This window comes from Anas platyrhynchos, chromosome 2 (assembly GCF_047663525.1).
Source record: "Anas platyrhynchos isolate ZD024472 breed Pekin duck chromosome 2, IASCAAS_PekinDuck_T2T, whole genome shotgun sequence".
NCBI lineage: Eukaryota > Metazoa > Chordata > Aves > Anseriformes > Anatidae > Anas > Anas platyrhynchos.
The window spans coordinates 54,244,212-54,258,668 of NC_092588.1; the positions used below are offsets into that span (position 1 = coordinate 54,244,212).

The 14,457-nt window shown below is 43.9% G+C and overlaps 1 protein-coding gene and 1 long non-coding RNA gene across 29 annotated transcripts in view; one reads left to right on the forward strand and one right to left on the reverse strand.

Annotated features, from left to right (window-relative positions):
* LOC101797754 (uncharacterized) overlaps nt 1-11,394 on the reverse strand; it is a 24,272-nt gene extending 12,878 nt beyond the window's left edge. For 2 of the 15 annotated variants that reach the window (XR_011807580.1, XR_011807575.1), the window contains exons 1-6: nt 10,060-11,283; nt 9,912-9,952; nt 7,888-8,170; nt 7,000-7,093; nt 6,338-6,497; nt 4,211-5,424 (exon numbers count right to left, since the gene is read on the reverse strand). This is a non-coding gene — a long non-coding RNA (uncharacterized lncRNA). Of the gene's footprint in view, nt 1-270; nt 3,630-4,210; nt 5,425-6,337; nt 6,498-6,999; nt 7,094-7,887; nt 8,179-9,911; nt 9,953-10,059; nt 11,284-11,309 lie in introns of those variants that run through there. The other 13 variants (XR_011807581.1, XR_011807576.1, XR_011807574.1 and 10 more) reach the window with 13 other exon arrangements.
* An 80-nt stretch (nt 11,395-11,474) lies between these two features.
* GREB1L (GREB1 like retinoic acid receptor coactivator) overlaps nt 11,475-14,457 on the forward strand; it is a 126,589-nt gene continuing 123,606 nt past the window's right edge. For 5 of the 14 annotated variants that reach the window (XM_072034777.1, XM_027451965.3, XM_027451970.3 and 2 more), the window contains exons 1-2: nt 11,475-11,675; nt 12,676-12,759. The gene's annotated coding sequence lies outside the window, so the exon portion shown is untranslated. The remainder of the gene's footprint in view (nt 11,676-12,675; nt 12,760-14,457) is intronic. The other 9 variants (XM_027451968.3, XM_027451972.3, XM_072034779.1 and 6 more) reach the window with 3 other exon arrangements.

A 14,457-nucleotide genomic window follows, 5' to 3' on the forward strand; every position in this document is an offset into this window, starting at 1 on the left:
CCATAACCAGACAAAAATGCTGGCCAAAGTGTCTGTGTTAATAAATACCAAAATAAAAGGAAGTAGAAGACAACTCACATGGATTTACAGAAAGTAGATTTTGCTGAGCTAACCTGGTATCTCTTGGAGAAGAGTAAACTTAATTCATAAAGACAGTTTTGTTTATGTAATAATCAAGTATAAAGCACAAGGCTTTCATTTTGCACAATTCTTGATCAATAAACTCTAGCAGATTAACATGCTGGATGGTTCAGAAACTGGTTAACTCACTGTTTAGTCTGAATACTAAACAAGGAACCATTGTTCAGAGGGGTGTTAACGAGGGGAGCTCCACAGGACTTGTTTCTTGGCCATCATCCATTTTGATCTGTGATAGCAGAGAAAACATGAAATTATAATATTGCCACAGACACAAAGACCAGAGGAACTAAAATGAAAATAGGTCACTTATGTAATCAGATGGTAAACAGAAAGCAAGCATGGAAGGTAATACTTTATTACAGGTAAACATCAGGCTCTAAATCTAGGAATAGCGAATGAAGGCCACAGGAGTAAGATGGGAAACTGGACTTTGAAGCCCAGGCTCTGAAAAGGACTCAGAAAAGAGGGGCACAAGAGCTGAGCAGAAACTCCCGCTGCAAAGCAGACATAAAAAGGGTAATGAAATCTTTAGATGCACAGTTGGGCTAAAGCATTTACAGTGGTTCAGGATTTGGTACTACTCTTGCTGTTATGCTGAAATACTGGGCCTAGTTCTCCTGGGTTTAGGTCAGGGACGATACAGGAGCAAAGGGAAAGGGTGGTTTCTTCTTGCTGTCTGAAACCCAGAGCACACGAGATGGAGCTCCTGATGCCCCAGGGATTTCACTTACGGGCAACAAAGCAGCGTAAAATAGGGATCAGCATGATAAAATTTTTGAGAACAGAGGTGTTTTTTTTTTTTATCTATCTGAAAGAGGTAAGTATTTCTGAGAATCATCAAGGATTACTTTCCTGGAACTATTCAATGAACATGAATTTTTCTCATAGCTGGAAGCAAGTACACTTGAGGTCAAGGTTTGCACATCTTTCCCCTGGGATGGAAACCATGCCCCTAGCACAGTTATCCTGAACAGGTAAAACTTTAAATGTTTCTGAGGTCCAGGATAAATGTCAGATGATTTATTTTACTGGACTTCTGAAAGTACCAGAGTAAAAGACTGTGGAGTTTCCCCCATCCAGGAGAGAGCATTTATTTCCTCCCTCTGGCGCTTCCTGGAAAGGAGGTGCAGACAGAAAGGGGTGAGAGTGGAACCGAGTTGTGCAACCAGCTCTGGGTGCTGGTTATGTTACCTTCCATCCATTCAGAGCTCTTGCCCAGTTTGCTACAGGGCCTCAGTACAAGCACCTTGGAAACAAAATCTGGCAAGAATAAGAAGTCGTTCTTTTTCTAAGGGTTTCTTCAACCTCAAGCACCCTTCCCTCCATCCTCGCATTTAGCTGCTGGACTGCTTTCCCACCGAGCAGCTAGTGCCAATGCTTGTGTGTGTCTGTGCATGTGTTTATGTGTACGCAAGCCATCCACATCGTCACACCTCACCGCCATATGATTATCTTATTTATTTTTTTTTTACATGTTAGCTACAGCAGCAGAGACAAAATTATTGGGAAGCTGAAAGCACATAGAAATGTCCCAACCTTTTTCCTGAGCCGGTACACAGTTGCTTCCTGATGATAGAAAAAAAGGGATCTCTGGAGAGCACCCACTCCAGCCCCATCTCAGCCTGGTGCCAAGCTGTCCCCATGCCCAAGGATGATCCCTCGGTCCCTCTGGGCAGCCAGTGCTTGCAGATCTTCCTTCCCTGGCATCCTGCTGGAACTCCCCGTCTTATTCCCTGACAGGTGAGTGTCAGCTGGTGCTCACAGTAGAAGGAAGCATGCTTGACCGTGATGTGATGAAGGACAAGCCCTGTGCAGAGAGGTGGCATTTATTCTTGTGCACGCTCTTGGTCTGACTGGTTGCTCAGCAGCTCTGCTCCAGCGAAACCAGATAAGGTGTAGGTGGAAACACCGTTCCTCCCGTCAGCCGGCAGGGAGAAGACCAGGTAGTTGACTGGGGTGTTTGATGAAGCCAGACCAGACTCTCTTTCGACCAGTAATGATCACTGTGTTTGCCCTTCTCCATTTCACGTCCATCTACACATGGCAAAACTGATTTTAGGAATTTCTGGTCCCCTCCCTAGTAGCATCTCTTGAAGGATTTTGTAAGCTGCTCAGAGTATCTGTTTTCAACTCCCACCGTCAACGGGATTTCCTTCCTGAAACCTTCCACTCACGTAAGATGTAATATTCCCCTCATCCTCAACTTTATTTGGAAATTAATACTTCTGAGTCTCGTGCTTTTCCAGTTTCCTTTTGGATAACATGCAAGTTCCTGGTTCTGATGATGACAGCAGATGTAGAGAGGACCCAAGCAGCAGGACTATGGCTGTCTGGCAACACTACAAGTTTCCACGTTAGCTGGAGTTACCAACTGCAAAGCACCATCAGCACTTCAGAAAAAGCATTACTGCTTTTTTGAGGTTCCTACCAAACCAGACAGCAGTATGCCCGATTTTTATTTTGGGGTGCCAAAAACCAAGAGGACTCTTCTGATTTTCAAGTACAAAATGTTAAATAAAACTGAATTTTCTTAGAAGAAAAAATGGAAACATCCTTCTTAAAGGGCTAAGGAAAAAAAAATAAAACAGCAAAGGAGGGAGATATACATACAAGTGGGATTACTGGTCTGAAAACAGCACTGCTCTGGAAGCAGAAGTTTTGTTTATATGGTCTAATGTTTTATTTCCAGCTCACAGATTGCTAAGCATTATGACACTAAGAGACTTAGGACAGTATGAGACGGTTATGACAGGAAGAGACTTAGCTGGCTTTTTGTTACTTTGGATGAACAAAAGCTCTTGTAAACAAACTAGAAAACCCAGAGGGATTCATTTTGCATAGCCTGGACCTACCCTTTCTCTGGAGCTGCTGGGACATGGACTGCCTTAAACACACACACACACAAAAAAAAAAAAAAAAAAGAATAGAGATTAACTGACAACATAATTCTTAATTAATTAGAACTTTATGTTAAAAGTAATCCACAGCATTAATGATTCCAGTTTTTATAGCCATAGGGATTTTCGTCATGTCAGCTGACTGGACAGCAGCTGCTTTCAGAAGTCTTTCTAACCCAGCAGTGCAAACAGACAGGTTTCCTTCCCTCCCAACGGCAGTAACAGTCCTCTCTGACTAACCAGCAGGAGGTACTAAGAAACCTGGTTAAAAAGAATAATAAAAGAAACCCACAACCCAATATGTAAATAAGAAGTGACCTGAAACCTCACGTTGCAGTCATGAGGATCCCACACTGCCAGAGCTGGCAGTGAGGGTTACTTTGAGGGTTATTTGCTGGCTGTTGGAGGTTCCCAGGCAGAGCCCTCCCTGCTGACAAACCTGAGGCTGAATCCCATCTCTGACTGCTTGCAAAATGCACCTGGGGACCCTCCTCTGATTCTGTTTCGCTGATGCCAACAGGAGGCTCAAGGGAATGTGAAAGCTGTAGAGCAGCTTGCTCACAACCATAACCCACTGCACGTTTGGTAGCACTGTGTAATATAAATGATGTTATTATAATATTAACACACTGTGTAATATAAACATAAATATAAATATAATCATAAATATAGTGAAAGATGGCAAATTATACTAATCTTTACAAACCAGCCAACTTGCCCGATTCCCAAATAAATGTAACTCAGTATTAAAAGCAAAAGTTTTACCATGCATTGAAAAAAATTAATCTCCCAGGAAAATGACATGCAAAGAGGAATATTCAGAAGACTAAAGTATTAATATTGTACTAAGTATTAAGTGCTGTATAATTAATACCTTGTAACTCGCATACAAATTTACTCCTGCAGGGAGCTTTGTGGGCACGTGTATGCCGCAGAATTAACTTTGTACTTTTTTTTTTTTCTTTGAGAAATGAGAGCCGGCTGGAAGAGGAGCAGCTAAAACCCTGTGTGCCTGCACAGCTGCAGAGTGCAGGTTAAGACAGCTCAAGGCGAGGACCCTGGGAGCTCCCCACAAGAGGTGTGGTGGCTCTCAGACATGTTTCTAGAGCTTCTGGGGGAAACTGGCTGTGGAAGAGCCAGCTGGCACGTCTCACCCTGCAGCACACACCTACCTGGCTTTCAGTACTTGGAGAGAACCCAGCCAAGACACGTCTGCTTTCACGCACGTGTAAACCCTTCTGGGGAAGTCAGGGAATTTATAAATATGAGAGTAGGTAGCTCAGTAAGCTCAGAGATTTGCCTCCGCAAGGCGAAGAGAGAGAGCTGCTGCTGACAGCACCTCAGCCTGTGAGGACACAGTGAATGCTGCACTAACTTCACTTAGCAGCTTGGAATTTTATTCGGATGAAGTCTGGTCTACCGTGATGTGTGTGGACCTGGTAGGAAAACCAGGAGGGGAGTGACTGTTAGTTCTGGCAGCTACACAGGGAATTTACCGTAAGCTGCTTTAAGCAGGAATTTTGTCTGGGTGAAGGCAGTAGTGACAAAACCAAGCACACTGAGGGCTCGTGCTGTCTTATCCAACTCACTTTAAAAATATTTCCCATTTCTAAAACCCCAGAAAGCTCAAACACATCTGTGACCTTCTGGCAACAAAGCAAAAGAGTAACAAACCGAGAGGAAGGTTCGATACCCTAGACAGATAAACCTCTGCAGACTGTACGCAGCGAAAAAAATGTAAAGCAATTTTTAAAATTCTAAAAATGCCTCGCATTACAAACATGACACTAACGCCAGGAAATCTGTAATTGTGGGATTTCTGTTTCTTACCCATAAGCGCCCGTGTCTTCATGTTCACTGCCATTCTACAGCTAGGTGCAGAATACATATCAAAATATCACAAGAAACATTAGCCAACACTGATATATTTACTTTGATGGGATTCACCACACTTGCTGATAACAACTGCAGGAAGCATTGCAAATTAAAAAAATAAATAAATTACCATTGAACTTCACTCATCAAATCATGCCAGTGCTACGAAAGCAAAAGAAGAGAAAACAAAAGAAGCCTTTGGGAGGTTTGAATTTAATTGCTGATATGAAAGTGCCACTTGTCCTTTTTCCCATCGAGCCGGGGGACAGGTCTCTGTAGAAAGCCCGAGTGCTTCTTTTGTGCAAGTCAAACATGGAACAACAGGGGGAACTGTTTTATATCCCTGTAGTAAGCGAGGGGTGGCAGTACAAGGAGAGGGACCGTATAGGTGCGCAGTCTCACCTAGGTTTCTAAGCTCCTTCAAAGTCGATGAGGGGAGATTCAGGTTGCCTTCTGAAGGTGTTCAGTTTAGAATGGGATGAAGCCAGCACTGACCAGGTATTTTCACTGTCTGTAAATAAAGAGAGATAAGAGCTTAACTTTTAGATGGCTTAAGTTAGGCAGGACTACCTCCTCTGTAAGTAAGCCCTATTTAAAAGGATTATTTCACTCTAGACTGTAAAATTATTGACTAAATTACGTGTTTGGCAATGGAGAAGTAATTTAGGAGTACCGGATCTAAGCTGTGTCTTAGAAAACAACCAGGAGATGATGGATGAGCCAGAGCACAGCTGAATGTTTTATTGCACAGTCAGTTGCAGGCATGCTTTTCCATTTTATGGAGGTTGGTTTTCATTCAGTTTTGCATTTTGAAAATATTTAAACAGAAGGCAGTGTTCCATTTGTATGACACGTGGAAATTCTTTACATTTAGTCAAACTACACAAATCCAACTACAAGCAGAAAACTCTTCCTGAATCATTTAAAGCAAGCAGTTAACATGCTTTTCATTTTCCTTTTCAAAAACAATGATGTATCAATAACGCTTTGTTGTGTAGTAAAAATTAGAATTTATCTTCCCATTGACAGAAGTCAAAATGGACTGTGCTAATTCTAGGGAATATGTAAAACAGGCTCAATCATAAAAAACAAATTCACACTGTATGACACCTTTCAGTCAGCTACATTCTAGAATAACGCACAGCTTAGTTACTAAAGAGGATCCCACTGAAAGATTAGTGGATTTTGAAAATGGTTTTAAAATAAAAAATTATACAAGAAAAAAAAAACTCTGAAAAGGCTCAGCTAAGATGAGTCTCAGCTAAGATAAATTCTACCTTACCTAGTTCTCCTTAATACAGAACTTAATTTTTTACAGTAGCTCTGAAAGTTTTAGAAAGGGGTAGTACTTTTACACAGCCTTGCCTGATACAAAATTAAATATGACAAATTACATAGAGAATTATAAAGAGAAGATTTCTTACAGACTCTCTCGTGCAGATGCCAGAAGTTCCTCCTGTTCAAAGCAGAGCTTCGGTGCCTTTTGCCTCTTACTGGCACAGTCTGCTGTTCAGGGCATGCTTCTTAGCAAAGGAAATGGCATCCCGCTGGGCCTTGCATGTTAGATGGGGTACGGTTGTCAGCCTGTAAACAAGAGCTGTCACTGCAATACCAAGTATTTTGTAGAAAGCTCCAAATACCAAGTATTTTATAAATTTTTATAGAAAGTATTTTATAGAAAGTTTATGGAAAGCTAAACCACCAGGAAAGCCCCATCCCTGGAGGTGTTCAAGGCCAGGCTGGACGGGGCTTTGGGCAACCTGAGCATTAGGAGACCTGAATTCTGCTCCTAGCTCTGCCCTCAGAGTGTTTGCATTAAAAACATTCAGTTTTACATACTCCAGCTCCCCATCTCCATCCCTGCTTCTGTTTCATCCTGTACATCTGTTTTTTCCATTTGGAATAAATGCTCTCTAGGGAATAGCCCACAAATATTTGGGTAGTGCTCATTTCATCGATGCCTCGACTTTAAAGAGACCCTTTACATTATTACAACTAGGGAAAGAATAATTCACGGCAATAACAAAGGGAGAAAGGTATAACAAATCATAAAAGACCATTGTGATTCATGCAGAAAGTTACTCACAAGGCTCATATCAGAATTACCCATCAGGGTGGTGGGATTTGCTTTAGCCCCAACAAAGGAAGACAAAGCTAAGTTTGCCATCAGCTCTTCGCAACTGCAAGAGAGGGTTAGTGCAATTCAGACACTTTGTTCAGGTAGAATTTAATGACAACAGTTTGGTAGGTTGGATCAAATAAAACCTTCTTAATAATGTTTAAAGGAAAAAAAATACTGCTTCTAGCATGTATAAAATTGATAGTTTGTGAATAACAAGAAGTTAAAGCAGAGGGTTCTCTTTCATTGCTATTTGTATTTTTTTTAATTACCTGAAACCTAAATTTTGAGGTTGGATATACCGAGTTATCAGTGAATACTTTTATGTAACAGGCAAGACAAATATAAATACAAGCTCTGGTCCAGAATGATCTAAGATCACCTTTGCTATTAAAACCAAAAAAAAAAAAAAGGTTGAAATTGTTGAGAAGTTTGCACTCATGGCTAGGAAAGGGGTACCTGGCAGCTCCTACTAGCTACAGTATTTAGCATGCTGTACCCAAAGGGGTCTTATTCCTTTTTTATTTGCTCTTTAAATTGGAAATTGTGAAAAAAGTGAAGAGATACGTAAAGGCGGGGGACAATGAAACCCATTGTGAGGGCTTGAGACTGAAGGATACCTATCAACCTCTGTGGTTCAACCGGGGGCTCGTCAATCCTTGCACAAACCATAATGCCACATTAAGTTTCTTATAAAGGCAGTCCTTTATAACAGGAGATATGACAGCTGATGGTGCCTTGCCTGGTGGCTATGAGCACAGCTAAAACCCAACACATGAATGACAACGCTGCCTAGCCAGGGATCAGAAAATGCTGCTTGCTAAACCAGGTACCTTTCTGATGCTGCCTCTTTACCTTGGTGTTAACTGACACGGCTTCCCAAAGCGAGCCCCTAATCACCGCGTGAGTGCATGTCTGCTGTCAGTAATTCCTGATGATTGACTCTGGTTTCTCGCTGCCTGAAGTCGCACTTTCTTCTTCCCTCAAACGTTCTTTTGTTCTCGTGGCCTGTGTGCTGCCCAAACTGTGTGGTCTCCCCTTTCTTTCACTCTGCAGCTGCTTTGGCATTCTGTGTCTTCTGTTTCAGTTACATGAGCGGCTCCACACGTTTGTGCCGTGAGTATCGTGGCTTCAAACCCTGAAAGACTTTTATGTCCCAAAATGTTCTTGCTACAGATTTTATCCTGCCATCTGATGTGCAATATGGCACACAGATGGCACAGATGAAACCACCCTACGAGCTGTAAATGTTGATAGTCAAAATAGAAAGTTAGAAGGAAACATATAATGAATGTTTCTTCCTTTCCAAAAAAAAAAAAAGGCAAAACAAAAATAAGTCCAAATAAGAAAAGAGTTATTGCATTAAAACTATCAGAACAATTCTTATACATTCCCTAAGTAAAATGAAGCTCAAAGGTCAGGGAAAATCTAGCCTGCAATAACCGGGATTGATTTCGTCGTAACTAAGCCATCCAGGTTAGAATGATCAGATGCTATAACAGGCATTTTACAGGCACCTTGCTATGCTTTCAAATCTCTCACGTACTTCTTAAAGCAATAATAATGTCACTGTCTAAATCTGCTCAGGGATACATGGCAATATTATCTCACAGGGCTGACACTGCTTAATTCCTGTATATTTTGAACTGTACCAACAGAGTAGTCCACATATACAAGTAGACATATTAGAACATCAGCCTAAACTCTTTTGTAGCTATCAGCTTCCAAGTTTCCAGAAAATTAAGTGTACTGCTTAGGACAGGTAAAGCGGCAAAGGTTTAGGACTTGCCCACAGACCTTGATCTGACTTGGCAGACTCTTTTCAGCTCCACTTTGCCTAATTTTTACCTACTGTTGAGGGTCATATTATTAGCAAATTGTAAATACATAGACACCAAATAGGCTAATGGAGGTGCATCTTCGGAAAACCCACAGCTGAAGCCCAGCTCTAAGCAGTTCAAGTATGTGAATAGTCCCATCAAAACCAACTGATTTGTAGTTTTCATGTGACTTGCCATAGTTCCCCTCAGAATCAAAGTAGCCAACAAGCTTTATTTGGCAGGTACCTTGCTTTTGAGAACAGCTGTGGCATGACAGTATTTGTAAGAGGGTTGTAGGGTTTTATGGCAGTAGCCAAAGAAGTTGGTAGGAAAAAAGCATGCAACCAGAAATATATACTCATATAGGGGCATACAAGACAGCATTGTAGATATTTTCTATATATGTTACATGTAAAGATTCTTCTCTGTCAAGTTTGCTATGAAAACTGGATAATAATATGCCCCAACCTTTGGTCTCTACTGTACCTACACAGATGCACGCATGCGTTATTACAATCCTAATTGATTCCCATTGATGAAATGCACTGCAAATTAGCAAGGCATAAAGAATGCATTGCTCCCATCAAGGTAAAACAGAACAGAACCAATAAAGAAAACCTATCAGAAGAGTGGGATTGATTAAGAAAGAGGCTAATTCTGTTGAATATTTGAAACCATCTATATTAGCTATTAGACAGACCCTTGTTCCCTGTTGCTGGACGAAGCAGAAGTACTGCAGTGCCACACCACCTCTGTGCTATCTCTATTTTCTCCAAGAAGTAAGAACAGTTTTTTCTCTATCACTTTTTGATGAAAAGTCTCATTATTTGTGGTAATGAGAACATGCGCAAGGATGCTGGAACTTAGTCTTTTTTACCAGTAAATACAAAAGAAAAGGATGCGAGAAAAGTACTGAACATCTTCTGCCTCTCAACATCACACAGCAGCAGGTTCCTGTCAAAGAAAAATGATACTACCACTTCTTTTTGTCACTTTTTTTTTTTTTCTTAGCTCTTGAGATAGAAAGGTAGGATACTGTGTGAGATAAGCCTGTAATACCTATGGTCCTGAGAGAAGAAAAAGGATCAGGGATACACCATCTGAAAAGGGAAAAAGGAAAAAAAGGAGATGGTTCATATGGTAACTTAATCAAAGGTAAAGGGAAGAAAAGGCAAAATCATTTTTCTGCAGTTCAATGGATATTTACCTGTAAAATGCCCTGCTGCAATTCTAGCCTCCTTCCCACGCTCCTGCTAAATCTGACCTTCATCTTCATGCACGCTGAGGATCCAAAGCCACTTTTCTGCAGACAGCCTCTGGCTCCACTTAGAGCTTGAAATGTTCCAGAACCTTCTCTATCCATCCCCTCCAACGCACTCAGACTCCATCATCTGTCTGCCGTGCCTTGAACCCGTTCAGTTTAACCTCCAACACAAATATGCTCACAGTGTCCTTCTTTATTCCATCTCCGGCACCCTCCCAGCTCACTAAGCCGTTCCAGCTTCTTCTTTACCACGCTTGTGCTAGCTCAATGTCTACCTAATCCCAAAACAAGACACGAGGTGGCCCCTTTGATGACAAATTGTGCCCACAGCCCTGGCAGGCCACTGCCACCTCTCCTGGGGGAATTTCTGTGTCCTGCTGGTGCCACCTTCTGCCCTCGCCAGCCATGGAGCCACCTTTGCTGTCTGAGCGCCCCACATGCTGTGACACCCCAATGAGGTCTATTTTCCCTTCAGGACAGTCCATACCTTCTTTCTGGCTCAGTCCCTCATGCCCTCACACACAAACGGATCAGTTCGGGCAAGTTTTAACCTTCTTAAGTTTCTGCCCTCAGTTCCTGCCCTCTCTCCCGCACACAGCCATCTGGCTGGAAAAGCCTCACTATGCCCCAGCCCAGAATCACGACATTATAAAATATCCTCTCCTGGAAGGGACCCACAAGGATCACTGAGTCCAACTCCTGGCTCCATGCAGGACCAGCCAAAAATAAAACCCTGGATGTCTGAGAGCGTTGTCCAAGCGCTTCTTGAACTCCACCAGGTTTGGTGCCCTGACCACTGACCTGGGCAGCCTGTCCCATTGCCAGAGCACCCTCTGGGTGCAGACCCTTTCCCTAACCCCCAGCCTGACCCTGCCCTGTCCCAGCTCCATGCCGTTCCCTCGGGTCCTGTCGCTGTCCCCAGAGAGCAGAGCTCAGCGCCTGCCCCTCCGCTCCCCTCGTGAGGGAGCTGCAGGCCGCCATGAGGCGTTCCCTCAGCCTGCCCTGCTCGGGGCTGAGCACACCGAGGCACCTCAGCTGCCCCTCACGACCCTTCCCAAAGCCGCCCCATCCCTACACAGCCCACCTGCAGCGTTACGAGCCTTCCCCGCTCCCTCCCTTGCCCCATTCCCTTTACCCTCGGGCTCCCTCCCAGACCGGGCGCCCCTCAGCCCCCTCCATCACCCCGCGCCCACCTCGGGGCTCCCCACTCTTCATCCCCCTTCCACCACCGCACCCTGGGGAGTCTCCTGGATCCCCCCCCATCAGCCTCGCCGCCCCCCGACCCCTCTCCTCCCCGCTGTCAGGGCAGGAGGGGCGGCACCTGCGGGTCCGCCCCATTCTCCTCCCCTCTCTCCCCTCCCCTCCTCCCGGCGGAGAGGCAGAGGGAGACCGAGACCCGCGGGGAGACGGCGGCAGCCGGGCTGCCGGGCGGCAGGAGGAGGAGGGGATTAAAATAATAATAATAATAATAAATTAGGAATAAATAAATAATAAAGATAAAAAAGTGAGGGAAGGGTGGAAGGAAGGTGCTTCAACTTCTGCTCTCCCTGCCCGGCAAGGTAAGGCGGGGGGCTACCGGGGAGGGGGCACAAAGGCAGCGGGGCTCGCTGCCGCTCACCCGGCGGCCGGTGTCACCCGCGGGCTGCCCTCCCCCGGGTGGGCTCCGGCCCTTTGTTGCCGTCGTTTTAGGGCTGGGGGGCGGCTGACCCCCAGGATGGGGCGAGGTGGGGCTGGGAGGAGCAGGGGCTGGGTGTTAGGGGGTGTGAAACCTCCCCCCCATCGCCGGGGCTTCGTGCGGGGGGTGCAGGTGGCTCCGCCGGGGAGCCCGCCCGCCCCGCGCTGCCGTGAGGCGCCGCCGCCGGCAGGGGGCTCGGCTGCCTCGCCTCAGGCTGCGCGGGGCTTGGAGGGGGGGGTTGTGGGGGTGCCGGCTGGTTTTGGGGAGCAGAGGGTAAGGACACGGCCGGCTTGTCCTCCGTGAGGACAAAAAAATAAAAAAAGTAAAGTCGGTGTGGGCGCCCCAAGCTGGCTGACAGGTTTACGAGCCGCGCTCGGCAGCGGCTGGCAAGCTGGGGGGCTCTGCCTTTCCCCACCTAGTGCTTCCTGGCTGCTTGCTGAAGTCTCCGGAAGGTGAAAACTTTCTTCAGATTGTAGGGTTTTGGTCAAAACCCCGAGGATAGGTCGCTGGTTGCTGTTTATTTAGGCCCCAAGCCTGCAAGCGCTAGTCCGTATTCTGCAATGTAAGACTTAGCAGATGTGTCACCACCCAGTGAAAAAATATTTCCCGTTCCTTTTCCTTGTCGGTATTTTTGCTACAAATAACCTGAAGATGCGATGTCTTAAATGTAATCACATTTGGCTTCGAGTTGGTGACTCTTGTGACTTACCCACTGAGTGGCACCCGATGTGACTAAAGCTGTGTTTCACGTTCCTCATATGTCACAGATACCTTCCTATCAAGAGTTTTTTAAAGCTTGAAAGAAAAGACTGCTGAAGAAGAAAGTGTGGTCTTTAATTATTTTGACTCCTTAGGAATAAAAGCAGCCTATGCTTTTGTTACAGGGATTGCAGTGGCTTAGAGCTGCGAGCGAAGCGAGGAGCTGCGGGGCTCAGTTGAGGATCTGTGTGTGACACCAGGGAGGACAGGTAGAGGCTTTCTGTGCTGGTAAATGCTGTAACGCACAGCTACGCTTGGCTTTTGTTTGCCCTGGTTGGGATATGCTCTCAAAAGAAAAACAAGGGTCTTCAGTTGATTGGCAAGCTTATTGCAAAAGCACTGGAAAGATTGAAAACAAACAAACAAACAACCCCCCTTACTTGCTCTGAAAATACCAATCCTTACCATGAAGAACTTGCTTGTGAGTAGGACAACTGTGTTTTATGGAGCCTGATAGATGCTATTATCTTTTTAATTAGCTCTTTGCAAAGGAAAAAGGATCTGGAGAGCCTTCTCAGAGCTGCTCAGAAGTGTTTATTTGTTCCTCATCTTAATGCTTGTGGATTTCAAGCACAGGCATAATTTTTCTCATAGCCCTATTTCCCACAAAACTTCCCATAAAGTCAATGAGTAATCTTTGGTATGTGCTTACCTGTTTGAAGTATTGGGCTTCAAACCTTGAAGGTTTAATTATACATCTGCTAATACAGATAACAAATATGATGCATGTTTTTATTTAGCATTGTTAGTGTTTGTGGAAAAAAAAAATGGCTGAGGTGTTTAACAACAAAAGTTTAGTCACGAAAACCTATTTGTACATACCAATAATTTTTGTTAGATGGGTTTGGCTGTAGATATGTAACAATCAGAAATAGTGATGATGTTTTGGGAAGGCAGTTTTTAAGCCCAAAATATGAGATTAAAGGGAATAGGCAATCTGAATTTTAGGTTCAAAAACTTCGCTTTTACTGGGTTAGTTAAAATACGTGAAGTTTCCTAAGATCTCATGAGGGTGTCACAGACAATAGAAGGGGTAATTAGAAAGTGCCAAAAGTTTGTCCAGAGCTCAAAAACTAGGTTTGGTTCAAGGTCTGCTTTAAAAGCATTGCCATCGGCATTGATATTTGATGGTTCAACGAGTCATGTCCAAAGTATTTTGTAGATACGAGGAAGAAGAAAAATTGGAGACTAATTGCAATGGGATTTGGGGAATGCAATTAGTTTTTAAGGGAAATCTAGAAAAAGCTATGTACCGTGAAGCCTATCACATTGTGAATGCTGGGCTGTTTGTTCAGTGGAAAGCTAGATTCAGTATAATGTCAAAAATACACACAAGGAAATTTTATTAGTGATAGCTTAAAAGAAAGTGATTTACTGCATTTCTCTATAATTTTCTATATTTCTAGGAAAACTTAAGTGGATGTAGAACTGTAAGGATTTTACTTTGAGGGGGGTACCCTGCTGTTTCTTTCATATTAAGCATTTTAGAGTGGTTTTTAAAAGTGCCTCTACGTTTTGTATGGTTCTGTACCATATGTTTTGTATTTAATTCTTTGAATGACCACTGAAGTGCAGCCAACTTGGGGTGAATGTGGCAACTGTTAACTAGTGCTTAGCAACAGTGCACAATAATCAAGACGGGAAGTGAAGAAGAATACCATGTCTAATTGAAACTACAGGGGGCATTTAGGTAGGTAGGATGTAATTAACAAAACCTGGAGCTTGGACATGATATTAAGGCATCACATCTCTACTCTTGGAAAAAAAGAGTTGTGAAATCATTAGTGTATGAAACGCTTCGGATTTTTGGTTTTAGACCGCAGTGGTAATGCATCCTTGAATGTGTGTATCTATCTTGGCCATGCTTGCAGAATTGTTTCTCACACGTAATGAAGAAGACACGTTTT